General features: G+C 44.4%; 1 protein-coding gene across 1 annotated transcript in view; it reads left to right on the top strand.

The window, feature by feature from the left end:
• LOC106565913 (uncharacterized) overlaps positions 1 to 13,752 on the top strand; it is a 104,824-nt gene that overhangs the window by 21,624 nt on the left and 69,448 nt on the right. The window lies entirely within an intron of this gene.

Raw genomic sequence — 13,752 nt, 5'->3', positions numbered from 1 at the left:
TTATCTGCGTTGTTTGTAACTAGTTTCTTTAACTAATTTAGTACATAATGTTGCCACTCCTGTCTCTTATGACCGAAAATAACTTCTAGACATCAGGACTGAGATTACTCACCACGGACTAGCAGAATCCTTTTTCTTCTTTCACGACTCTGACAAGCCCGAGGTGAAGGATATACGGCTCCCTCAGGAACAGGCCCCGACCCCTGTGACCTGCGTGAAGAGGAGGTGGAGAAAGAGAGGCTGGAGAGCGGGCTGCCTTCTGAGAATTCGGAGGCGATCGAATAACCCCCCACTTCCCTCAATTTTGCTAACAAACATGCAATCTTTGGACAATAAAATGTACGAGTTACAGGGAAGATTAAACTACCAATGGGACATTCAAAACTGTAACATCTTATGCTTCACGGAGTCGTGGCTGAACGACGACAATATCAACATACAGCTGGCTGGTTACACGATGTCTGGCAAGATAGAACAGCGGCGTCTGGTAAGACAAGGGGCGGCGGACTATGTATTTTTGTAAATAACAGCTGGTGCACTATATCTAAGGAAGTCTCGAGCTATTGCTCACCTGAGGTTGAGTATATCATGATAAGCTGTAGACCACACTACCTACCGAGAGAGTTCTCATCTGTATTCTTCGTAGCTGTTTACATACCACCTCAGTCACAGGTTGGCACTAAGATTGCATTGAATGAGCTGTATTCCACCATAAGCAAACAAGAAAACTCTCACCCAGAGGCAGCGATCCTAGTAGCCGGGGACTGTAATGCAGGGAAACTTAAATCAATTTTACCAATTTTCTATCAGCATGTTAAATGTGGTCCAGAAGGAAAAGAACTCTGGACCACCTATACTGCTCAAACAGAGACGCATACAAAGCTCTCCCTCGCCCTCCATTTGGCAAATCCGACCATAATTCCATCCTCCTGATTCCTGCTTACAAGAAAAATTAAAGCAAGAAGCACCAGTGACTAGATCAATAAAAAACTGGTCAGATGAAGCAGATGCTAAGGTACAGGACTGTTTTGCTAGCGCAGATATGTTCCGGGATTCCTCCAATGGCATTGTGGAGTACACCACATCTGTCATTGGCTTCATCAATAAGTGTGTCGATGATGTCGTCCCCACAGTGACCGTACGTACATACCCCAACCAGAAGCCATGGATTACAGGCAGCATTTGCACTGAGCTAAAGGCTAGAGCTGCCGCTTTCAAGGAGCGGGACTCTAACCCGGAAGCTTATAAGAAATCCCGCTATGCCCTCAGACGAACCATAAAACTGGCAAGCATCAGTACAGGACTAAGATCAAGTCATACTACACCGCTCGTCGGATGTGGCAGGGCTTGCAAACCATTACAGACTACAAAGGGAAGCACAGCCAAAAGCTGCCCAGACGAGCTAAACTACTTCTATGCTCGCTTCAAGGCAAATAACACTGAAACATGCATGAAAGCACCAGCTGTACCGGAAGACTGTGTGATCACGCTCTCCGCAGCCGATGTGAGTAAGACCTTTAGACAGGTCAACGTTCACAAGGCCGCATGGCCAGATGGATTACCAAGACGTGTACTGTGAGCATGCGCTGACCAACTAGCAAGTGTCTTCACTGACATTTTCAATCTCTCCCTGTCCGAGTCTGTAATACCAACATGTTTTAAGCAGACCACCATAGTGCCTGTGCCCAAGAACACTAAGGTAACCTACCTAAATGACTACTGACCTGTAGCACTCACGTCTGTAGCCATGAAGTGCTTTCAAAAGCTGGTCATGGCTCACATCAACACCATCATCCCAGAAACCCTAGACCCACTCCGTTTGCATAACCGCCCCAACAGAACCACAGATGATGCAATCTCTATTGCACTCCACACTGCCCTTTCCCACCTGGACAAAAGGAACAACTACAGTTGAAGTCGGAAGTTTACATACACTTAGGTTGGAGTCATTAAAACTCGTTTTTCAACCACTGCACACATTTCTTGTTAACAAACTACAGTTTTGGCAAGTCGGTTAGGACATGACACAAGTCATTTTTCCAACAATTGTTTACAGACAGATTATTTCACTTATAATTCACTGTACCACAATTCCAGTGGGTCAGAAGTTTACATACACTAAGTTGACTGTGCCTTTAGAAGCTTCTGATAGGCTAATTGACATAATTTGAGTCAATTGGAGGTGTAACTGTGGATGTATTTCAAGGCCTACCTTCAAACTCAGTGCCTCTTTGCTTGAGATCATGGGAAAATCAAACAAAGTCAAGGTATTGGAGTGGCCATCACAAAGCCCTGACCTCAATTCCATAGAAAATTTGTGGGCAGAACTGAAAAGCCTGTGTGCGTAAGGAGGCCTACAAACCTGACTCAGTTACACCAGCTCTCTCAGGAGGAATGGGCCAAAATTCACCCAACTTATTGTGGGAAGCTTGTGGAAGGCTACCTAAAACATTTCACCCAAGTTAAGCAATTTAAAGACAATGCTACCAAATACTCATTGAGTGCATGTAGACTTCTGACCCACTGGGAATGTGGTGAAAGAAATAAAAGCTGTAATAAATCATTCTCTCTACTATTATTCTGACATTTCACATTCTTAAAATAAGGTGGTGATCCTAACTGACCAAAGGCAGGGAATTTTTATGTCAGGAATTGTGAAAAACTGAGTTTAAATGTATTTGGCTAAGGTGTATGTAAACTTCCGACTTCAACTGTATGTGAGAATGCTATCCTTTGACTACAGCTCAGCGTTCAACACCATAGTGCCCTCAAAGCTCATCAATAGGCTAAGGACCCTGGGACTAAACACCTCCCTCTGCAACTGGATCCTGGACTTCCTGACGGGCCGCCCCCAGGTGGTAAGGGTAGGTAACAACACATCCGCCACGCTGGTCCTCAACACAGGGGCCCCTCAGGGGTGCGTGCTCAGCCCCCTCCTGTACTCCCATGACTGCATGGCCAGGCACGACTCCAACACCATCATTACATTTGCAGATGACACAACAGTGGTAGGCCTGATCACCTGAGACCTGGCCGTGTGTGTGCCAGGACAACAACCTCTCCCTCAACATGATCAAGACAAAGGAGATGATTGTGGACTACAGGAAAAAGAGGACCGAGCACTCCCACATTCTCATTGACGGGGCTGCAGTGGAGCAGGTTGAGAGCTTCAAGTTCCTTGGTGTCCACGTCACCAACAAACGAACATGGTCCAAGTACACCATGACAGTCGTGAAGCGGGCACGACAAAACCTATTCCCCCTCAGGATACTGAAAAGATTTGGCATGTGTGGGTCCTCTGATCCTCAAAAGGTCCTCAGATCCTCAAAAGGTTCTACAGCTGCACCATAGAGAGCATCCTGACTGGTTGCATCACTGCTGGTATGGCAACTGCTCGGCCTCCGACCGCAAGGCACTACAAAGGGTAGTGTGAATGTCCCAGTACATCACTGGGGCCAAGCTTCCTGCCATCCAGGACCTCTATACCAGGCGGTGTCAGATGAAGGCACTAAGAATTGTCAAATACTCCAGCCACCCTAGTCATAGACTGTTCGCTCTGCTACCGCATGGCAAGCAGTACCGGAGCGCCAAGTCTATGTCCAAGAGGCTTCTAAACAGCTTCTACCCCTAAGCCATAAGACTCCTGAACATCTATTCAAATGGCTACCCAGACTATTTGCATTGCCCCACCCCTCCCCTCCCCTCTCCACACCACTGCCACTCTCTGTTGTCATCTATGCATTGTCACTTTATTAACTCTACCTACATGTACATATTACCTCAACTAACCTGTGCCCCCGCACATTGACTCTGTACCGGCACCCCCCTGTATATATTGTTATTTTTTACTGCTGCTCTTTAATTACTTGTTACTTTTATCTCTTATTCTTATCCATATTTTTTGAAACTGCACTGTTGGTTAGGGGTTCGTAAGTAAGCATTTCACTGTAAGGTCTACTCACTGTAAAGTCTACACCTGTTGTATTCGGCGCATGTGACTAATACAATTTTATTTGATTTGAGTTCACGTTACAGGGTTCACCTTAAATTCGGGGACAGGTTTGTTTTTTGACCTTAAAATGAATCCCTAATCACATTTAATAATTTAATAAATACAATGACTTTGTCATGGCAACATAAATAACTAGAGGAAGGGAAAGGGGATACCTAGTCAGTTGCACATCTGAATGCATTCAACCGAAATGTGTCTACCGCGCTTTACAATGATGGTGAAAACTTGGATAAATGCTTGGGTTAAGTGGGTTAAAATCTTCCTTGAAGTTACAGAGAGTGCACAGAGAGACATGTTAAAATGCAGAACTTTGGCACGTTAGCAAGTCTTTATTCAAATAAAAAATAGGATTTATTGGATTTTCCATGTGGTCTATATTAAAGGGCACTTCAATTAATATAACTAGGTTTGCAAAGCTACTGTTAGTTTACCAAAGTTACCGGAATCTACAGTAATTTTGGTAGTTAACAGAAAATCAATGGCAATCTATTGTAACTTTGGTAATATTTACTTGTATAACTATTTAAAAAACATAGTCATACATTTTTTATGTCGGTCTTCATATTTCCCATGAGTTTCTAGCAGATTAACCATATGGTTTAAGAGAAAATAGCCTAATTTAATGAAAAAACCATCTAATCACCAATTAACTCTGCAATTCTTCAAATATTGACTTTTTTCACAGCTACCAACAGTTTGACGGCAAAACATTGACAACAAATACATACTGACATAGTAAAATAGATCAGTGTGTAAAAAATATAAAGGAGATTTCATGGTGGTATTCACTAAGTTGATGGTTTATACACTGAGCAAAAATGTAAATGTAACATGCAAAAATGTAAAAGATTTTACTGTTCATATTAAGTTCATATAAGGAAAACAGTCAATTAATATAAATTCATTAGGCCCTAATCTATGGTTTTCACATGACTGTGAATACAGATATGCATCTGTTGGTTAGACACCATTAAAAAAAAGTAGGAGCGTAGATCAGAAAACCAGTCAGTATCTGGTGTGACCATTTGCCTCATGCAGCACCACACATCTCCTTTGCGTAGAGTTGATCAGGCTGTTGATTGTGTACAGATCCTTTAAAATGTCATTATGTGATAAGAGTCACTGACTCAAAGCCACAAGATGGTAGAACATATTTCAAACGTTGCTTGTTAGGGAGAGGTAGTTGCAGAAACGTTGGAATGGTTTAGTCGACCGTACTCAAAAAGTGAAGTTTAACTACGTCAGCTATACATCTACATTAGAACGGTGAATACGGAAGCCCTTTAAGGTTGCGTACTTTCACCGATACTATACACACTGTACACAAACGATTGTCAAGCCTCTGACGCAGCCCGCACATGTTTTATTAATATGCAGTTGACAGCGTTGTTGTGGGTTTCCTCCACCCAGACCAAACCTCTCCAAGGTTTTCACAGAGAAACGGCAAAATCTGTCCAGTGGTGTGCAGATAACTTTCTTGAAATAAACATTAAGGAAACAAAAGAGATGGAAATTGATTTCAGAAGGAACAAAACTCCACTACGCACTAAGAAGATGAATGGTGAACTAGTCGATAGAGTGACCACATATAAGTACCTGAGAATCAAAATAGACAAACTGAAATTCAATGACTGCCTTTGCAAAGATAAAGAATTTGCAACAAAGAATGTTTTTATTACACAAACTGAACCATTTTAATGTTGACCACCATACCTTACAAATGTTCTATAAATCTGTCCTGCAGAGTGTGCTGTACTTTGGTCTGATATGCGTGTTCAGAAACATGCGAGCGCAAGACCAAGTCAAGCTTCAGCGCTTGATTAAGATGGCGGGAAGGATAATTGGTATAGATTAAGAATCAGCCACCAACCTGTACACAAAACTCATCCTCCTAAAACTTGGAAACATTTCACAGGACAGTACTCATCCCCTTCACTCAAAATTCAGTCACAGCAGCAGCCGGACAAGGGCAAAGAGACTTCTTCAAAAGAAAATTAAAACGGATAGATATGGGGACTCTTTTATTCCAACAGCCATTAGGCTGTATAATAGATAGTCTGTTGGTCCCTCGAGTATACAGCATATTTGTAAAGTTCGTCGTTGTAATGAATGTCGGACCAATTTATTAGAACGTGAAACTTAGCAATGAACAAAAACAAATAAACAATAAATTAATAACGAACCGTGGCTAACAGAGAATGCTACGTGCACTAACTCAAAACATAAACAATATCCCATAACCCACAGGTGGAAAAAATGCTACATAACCTCTTAAGTATGACCCTCAATTACAGATGACAACCAGCTGCCTCTAATTGGGAATCATATAAATCACCAACATAGAAAAATGAACCTAGAACCCCACATAGAAAATATAAACTAAGACAACCCCCCAGTCACACCCTGACCTACTCTACCATAGAAAATAAAAGCTTTCTATGGTCAGGACGTGACAGTACCCCCCCCCCCCCCCAAAGGTGCGGACTCCGGCCGCAAAACCTGAAACCAAAAGGGAGGGTTGGGGGGGTGTCTAGTATCGGTGGCGGCTCTGGTGCGGGACGAAGAACCCGCTCCACTTGCGGATCCACCCTCTTTGGTGGTGGCTCTGGTGCGGGCCGAAGAACCCACTCATCCCGCGGATCCAGCCATGGACCCAGGCTAGACACCGTGTCAGGACTGGACATCGGCACAGGGGAAAGCTCCCGCCATAGAGCAGGACTGGACGTTGTGCCTGGACTTGGCACCAACGCAGAATAAGACTCTGGCCCTGGAGCTGGACTGGACACCATGCTTAGACTGGGCATTGGCACAGGGGAAGGCTCCGACCATGGAGCTGGAGGTTCCGGACGGTTGACCGTCGCAGGAGGTTCCGGACCGTGGGCCGTCGCCGGAGGCTCCGGACCGGGGGCCGTCGCCGGAGGCTCCGGACCGGGGGCCGTCGCCGGAGGCTCCGGACCGGGGGCCGTCGCCGGAAGCTCCGGACCGGGAACTGTCGCCGGAAGCTCCGGACCGGGAACTGTCGCCGGAAGCTCCGGACCGGGAACTGTCACTGGAAGCGTTCTGGACTGGGAACTGTCGCCGGAAGCTCTGGACTGGAAAGGCGCACTGGAGGCCTGGTGCGTGGAGTTGGAACAGGACGCACTGGGCTGTGAAGGCACACTGGAGACCTGGTGCGTATAGCCGGCACAGATGGCGCCAGACTGGTGACACGCACTTCAGGGCGAGTGCGGGGAGCAGGTACAGGAAGTACCTGAATGGGAACACGTCCTTCAGGGAGAGTGCGAGGAGCAGGCACAGGCCGCACCTGACTGGGAACACGCACTTCAGGGAGGGTGCGAGGAGCAGGCACAGGACGTACCTGACTGGGAAGGCACACTTGAGGGAGAGTGTGAGGAGCAGGCACAGGACGTACTGGGCTGTAGAAGCGCACTTTTGAGGGAAAGTGCGAGGAGCAGGCACATAACGTACCGGACTGGAGAGGCGCCCTTGAGGCCAGAAACATGGAACCGGCACAGGTTGCACCAAACTGCTAACCGGATCCTCTGGTCGGATGTTGAGCCGAACACACTTGCACAACATCTCTCTCATCTCACTCTCTCCCAACTTCGCCATTGCCTCCCTGACAGTCTCTGGCTCCTTCCTCTGCTCATTCGCCAGCTCCATGTGCCCCCCCCCCCCAAAAAAAAGTTGGGGTTGTCCTTGGGCTTTCTGTAGCCGCGAACCCTGTCGTCGTCGTCGCTGTCCTCCATTATCTCCTTCCCATGTCCATAAATCCTTCACCTGGTGAACCCGCTGCTTGGTCCTGGTTTGATAGGATATTCTGTCACTTTCGTCGTTGTAATGAATGTCGGACCAAGGCGCAGCGAATGTTGAGTTCCACATTATTTATTAGAAAGTGAAACTTAGCAATGAACAAAAACAAATAAACAATAAACTAATAACGAACCGTGGCTAACAGAGAATGCTACGTGCACTAACTCAAAACATAAACAATATCCCATAACCCACAGGTGGAAAAAATGCTACTTAAGTATGATCCCCAATTACAGACGACAACCAGCTGCTTCTAATTGGGAATCATACAAATCACCAACATAGAAAAATGAACCTAGAACCCCACATAGAAAATATAAACTACAACAACCCTCCAGTCACGCCCTGAACTACTCTACCATAGAAAATAAAAGTTTTCTATCGTCAGGACGTGACAATATTGCTCTTTCACTTTAAATTAATTATTTTGTGTAGTTTCTGTGTTTTCATTTTTTTATGTACTGTCTTTTTAAGCACATGACCAAATGAATTTCCTCCTGGTGAGATAATAAAGTTGATCTGAATCTGTAACGTTGTCCCAATCCACTTCAATGGCTGTTGCGAAGTTGCTGGATATTGGTGGAAACTGGAACACGCTGTCGTACATGTCGATCCAGATAGGCTCAATGGGTGACATGTCTTGTGAGTATGCAAGCCATGGAAGAACTGAGACATTTTCAGCTTCCAGGAATTGTGTACAGATCCTTGTAACATGAGGCAGTGCATTATCATGCTGTAACATGAATGGCGGCGGATGAATGGCACGACAATGGCCTCAGGATCTCGTAATGCTATCTCTGCGCATTCAAATTGCCATCGATAAAATGCATTTGTATTCATTGTCCGTAGCTTATGCCTCCACATACCATAACCACACCTCCACCACGGGGCACTCCGTTCACAACGTTGACATCAGCAAACTGCTCATCCACACGATGCCATACACACTGTCTGCCATCTACCCGGTACAGTTGATACCAGGATTCATCCGTGAAGAGCCCACTTCTCCAGCATGCCAGTGGCCATCGAAGGTGAGCATTTGCCCAATGAAGTCGGTTACCAAACTGCAGTTAGGTCAAGACCCTGGTGAGGATGATGAGCTTGCAGATGAGCTTCCCTGAGATGGTTTCTGACAGTTTGTGCAGAAAATGTTCCGTTGTGCAAACCCACAGTTTCATTAGCTGTTTGGGTGGCTGGTCTCAGACGATCCCACAGGTGAAGAAGCCGGATGTGGAGATCCTGGGCTGGCGTGGTTATAAGTGGTCTGCGGTTATTAGGCTGGTTGGATGTACTGCCAAATTCTCTAAAAGGCTGTTGGAGGCTGCTTATGGTAGAGAAATAAGCATGCAATTCTCTGACAACAGTTTTGGTGGACATTCCTGCAGTCAGCATGCGAATTGCATGCTCCCTTCAAACTTGAAACATCTGTGGCATTGTGTTGTGTGACAAAACTGCACATTTTAGAGTGGTCTTTTATTGGCCCCCAGCACAAGGTGCATCTGGGTAATCAATCAACCAATCAATATACTTTTTTTATAAAGCCCTTTTTACATCAGCAGATGTCACAAAGTATTTATACAGAAACCCAACCTAAAACCCATGTAGAAGCATGGTGGCTAGGAAAAACTCCCTAGAAAGGAAGGAACCTAGGAAGAAACCTGGAGATAAATCAGGCTCTGAGGGGTGGTCAGTCCTCTTCTAATGATCATGCTGTTTAAACAGCTTCTTGATATGCCACACAGGTGGATGAATTCTCTTTTCAAATGAGAAATGCTCACTAGCAGGGATGTAAACAAATATGTGCACAAAATAGGAGAGAACTATGCTTTTTGTGCATATGGAAAATGTTATTTCAGCTCGTGAAACATGGGACCAACACTTTACATGTTGCGTTATCTCTTTCACTCTGTGTGGCCTATATTTTTGTTCAGTGTATTTAGGATAATGTTTTACAGCTTTGTCATTCTTTTTTTTAATCATCTTATTTAATTTAATATATTTTACATGTGGCCAGACAGAGTGCCAGAGATAATTACAGACACCCAGATGTCTGGTGGTAGATTTTATAACATCCTTAAAAGATACAAACATTCTCTTAGTTTACTGGTAAACTTAGAAAATAACAGGCTTTTAACATTCTATATTGGTGCACAATTTCTTCTCAAAATATCAAATAGATGCAAAAGGCACTTATTTTGTGGAACAATCCATGTAACTCTGGCCCCCTCCATGTACTTACATTGTACAAGCCCTGTTAAACTTATTCTACCTTATCACTTGCAGACAGCATGTACAGTATCACATTGTGCTATAATAACACTACCTCACACTGTGAATGAATAGGCAGTAGAGCAGACAGCTTATGAACAGGGAAACCGAAAAAACTTCAATGTTGATGAATCAATTGAAACGGATAGCAGTTTGTCAGTTGATTAAAAACACATTTCTGGCTATTTTACCTCAGATAATGTCTATTATATCAACCCAATCTCTTCGCATTCTCACTGAACTCAACTTTAGTGATCACATTTCCCTACGAATGAATGTGAATCTCCTCACATCAACAGTTGCCATGAGCCTAAGAATGTTATCAGCAGCCGTTGTGGAAGTCAAGCCGGTGAAGCAGTGCGTTAGAGTGGAGGATGTCGTTGTTTTTTTGATAACTACACACGACAGGAAATTCCTCCAAGTGTTTGCCTTTCACCAGAGTCGCCTGTCTCTCATACAGTCAAGGGCTTCTCAGACAGCATAGACTGGTAACCGACATCAGCGCTCCATTAAGTTAAAAGGTACAGGAACAATAGGTGTCCCCTTTATGAAGTTACAAGACCCAGCCCAGTCTGTCTACGATCTCCCAGCTTTTTCACAGGATGTTAAACACAGGGCTTTCCTCTGTAGGGGCAGGTCCATTACTGATAGAGATGGGTTAACTAACAACGTCACAAAAACGATGTGCACGCCTCCATGGGGCAGAAGTCAGTGCGTTATTTTCATTCTGGATGGCCAGATTGCTAGCAAAAATTCAAAGAAACTGCCATGTGGCGAATCCTAAGTGGCTTGTTTCAGCTCGTTTCATCTTGTTCTTGTTACCATGTCTTGTTTTGAGGTGTTTTGACTGATTTCATGTCAATGCTAATAAGCCAAATTAAATTGCTGGCTAGCTAACCTATAACTGGGAAGGTATATTTGAGAGAAAACAAGTGCTCATTGTGTAAATGGATTCATGTTTTCAATAAGCATCGGCTTTGTTGCTAAACAACCAACCATACTTACTGCCAGCTGTCCGTGATGGCTGACCTTATAGCTTTCATCTGTCTGCTTGAGTAGGCGTAATCATTAGGACAGACATTCTCAATGCGTTGCTGAGTATGGCTGGAGGACATTGGGTGCTCTCTCAGTCTCTTCCTTATGGACTTCATCAAGGCTGAGAGGGACTGAGGCGGTCTGTGGAATATACAATGCACGCCACACTATTTTCAAAGCCCATTGAGATCTGCTGCCTTCTAGGAGTAAGATTACCTCTCAAAATATTTTAAGGGTCCAGGGTTAACATCCTACATAGTGGTCACTGGTCACAGCTATGTACATTGTATCTAAACAACAGTGAAAAGTCCTATCACATGGTCATCTAGTTGCTTTGATGTGGTTGTACAGTCTGATCTTCACTGTAGCTCCTCATCCCAGAGGGCTGTGGTGAGAACAGACATGATGCATTATGGGATGAAGTGTGGAGGCGAGGACCTAGCCATCCTCCGGCCCTGCTCCCTTTATCCCAGGGCTCTCACTCCACAGCCACCTGACAGAGAAAGGGGAACCTGCTGCTGAAGAAAATGATCCTGGATAAGGCAATCCAAATCCCATCTTTCAACCAGCTCAGTCTCTTTGTTTGATCAAGCTACTCTGAGCTAAGCCATGTTCTGTGATCTCACTGGAATACACCCATTGCTTAGTGTCTCTCCTGTGGTGGCCAGACCTTTCTTTACTGTTCAGCTCTGAGAACAAGCTTACAAACTGTCAGGGGCCCTCAGAAGACCAGAGAGTGTGTACTTTGTGTGTTGGATGTATGAGTAAATGTTTAGCCTGATGGAAAGCGGCATGTTGCTCGCCTTGCCCATGCTGAGCCATATTTTGAAGGACAGAGTGAGGTTAAACGTCAGGAAATGATCAACTTCTGCCATTCACAGAGACTCACTGGGGTTCCCCTGCTGCTCTCTGTCTTTGTGTCTGTTAGCCTGTCTGTTTAATGTCAGAGGAGACCCCAGCAGCTAGCTATCCCTCCTCCCCTTCACACATAAAGACCCGGCACCTTCTCCCCGTTGTCATGCTATTATCCTATGAATGGTGTGGCAGTTATAGTGTCATGTGATTGGCACTGATTGGCTGCTGGTCTAGGGCATGGGCAGATATTGGTTCTGGCTGACATGAAGCAACCCCTCCAGTGCCGGGAGTTACACATGGACACTGATAACCTCTGAGCTGGCTTTTGTAGTTCACCACTGTTTTTTTTACAGGTCCTAATGACAGCTACAGGCCTAGAGGACAAAGACAGTGTGATCCATTCTATATCAGATGCCTCTGTTTACTAATGGCTGATCTCTCTTTGTACTTCCCTCATGAAGAGTCCACCACCTACAGTTCAGGACCATGTTTTTTTAAGTAACTCTGGGACATTCCAGGACGGGCATCCACTACAAAACAGAAAGAGGCGCCATGGCGCTTGTGTGGATCCTGTCCTGTGTCGTGTTTGTAGACTGTTATTATGATTCCAGTTTCTGTTGTGGTCATCATGCCTTCTCAGAACTGTCAGACTGGTGCACTCTCTGTCATGTCGTCACATGTTCACAAATAAGCTGAGGAGACTGTGCAGCTGGATACGAGTGCTGTGCTTCCTGATGCATACCACTCATTGTTTAAGTACTCTGGTCTGTTCCTCTCAGCTGTCTCTCTGTGCATTCCTTCCTTTGGCATGCGATGGTGTGCGGTGGGATGTGATTCCGCTGTGTTTGTGGATACATATCAGTGTTGTGTTCGTAATTAGTAGTGTTCCACTCAGTACAAGTCTGCTGTAACAGATGTGTGTGTTTTTCTATTCAGTTCTATTGTCCTTCAGTGTAACTTTGCCTCAGGGATTAATTTTTAATATAAGACATTTAAGCGCATAATACATTTCCATTTGGCAGTGGCATTCATCATAGTAATTTTCACACTAAACATGTACATTAAGTACATATCTTTATTTATACATACCACATAATGCTAACATAAACATTACCTGTCATAACCATTTCTGTTAGTTTACATCACTTGTAAACCACCATTTGTCACTTTAATCAAGAATTGACCTTGTTTTGTCATACTTAGACCATTGGCCATGAACAGACATTAAAAGTTCTCAGGTGAAAATATTTAGAGATAGGTGTGCTATCTAACTCTTCAGTCAGTCAGATTATGCCCCACCCTAAGCCCTATATCCCCTGTGGGATTGTGTCAGTTGGTAGTGTGTGTGCGCACTGCACCACAAGACTATATATACGCTATATATACACTAACTCACACATACAGTATGCTGACACTCTCACTCAAACACTACATACTATAAGCACACACACATACCGATGCCACACACACACACACTTTTTATTTTACCTTTATTTATCTAGGCAAGTCAGTTAACTTCATCGGGGTAGGGGGCAGTATTTTGACGTCCGGATGAAAAGTGTGCCCGTAGTAAACTGCCTGCTTCTCAGGCCCAGAAGGTAGGATATGCATATTATTAGTAGATTTGGATAGAAAACACTCAGAAGTTTCTAAAACTGTTTGAATGATGTCTGTGAGTGTAACATAACTCATATGGCAGGCAAAAACCTGAGAAAAAAATCCAACCAGGAATTGTGGAAATCTGAGGTTTGTAGTTTTTCAAGTGATTC

The sequence above is a fragment of the Salmo salar genome, chromosome 12 (genome assembly GCF_965601325.2).
Source record: "Salmo salar chromosome 12, fSalSal1, whole genome shotgun sequence".
Taxonomy (NCBI): Eukaryota; Metazoa; Chordata; class Actinopteri; order Salmoniformes; family Salmonidae; genus Salmo; species Salmo salar.
The sequence above is the reverse complement of the archived record's forward strand: the minus strand, read 5'-3'. Positions and strand labels throughout refer to the sequence as shown.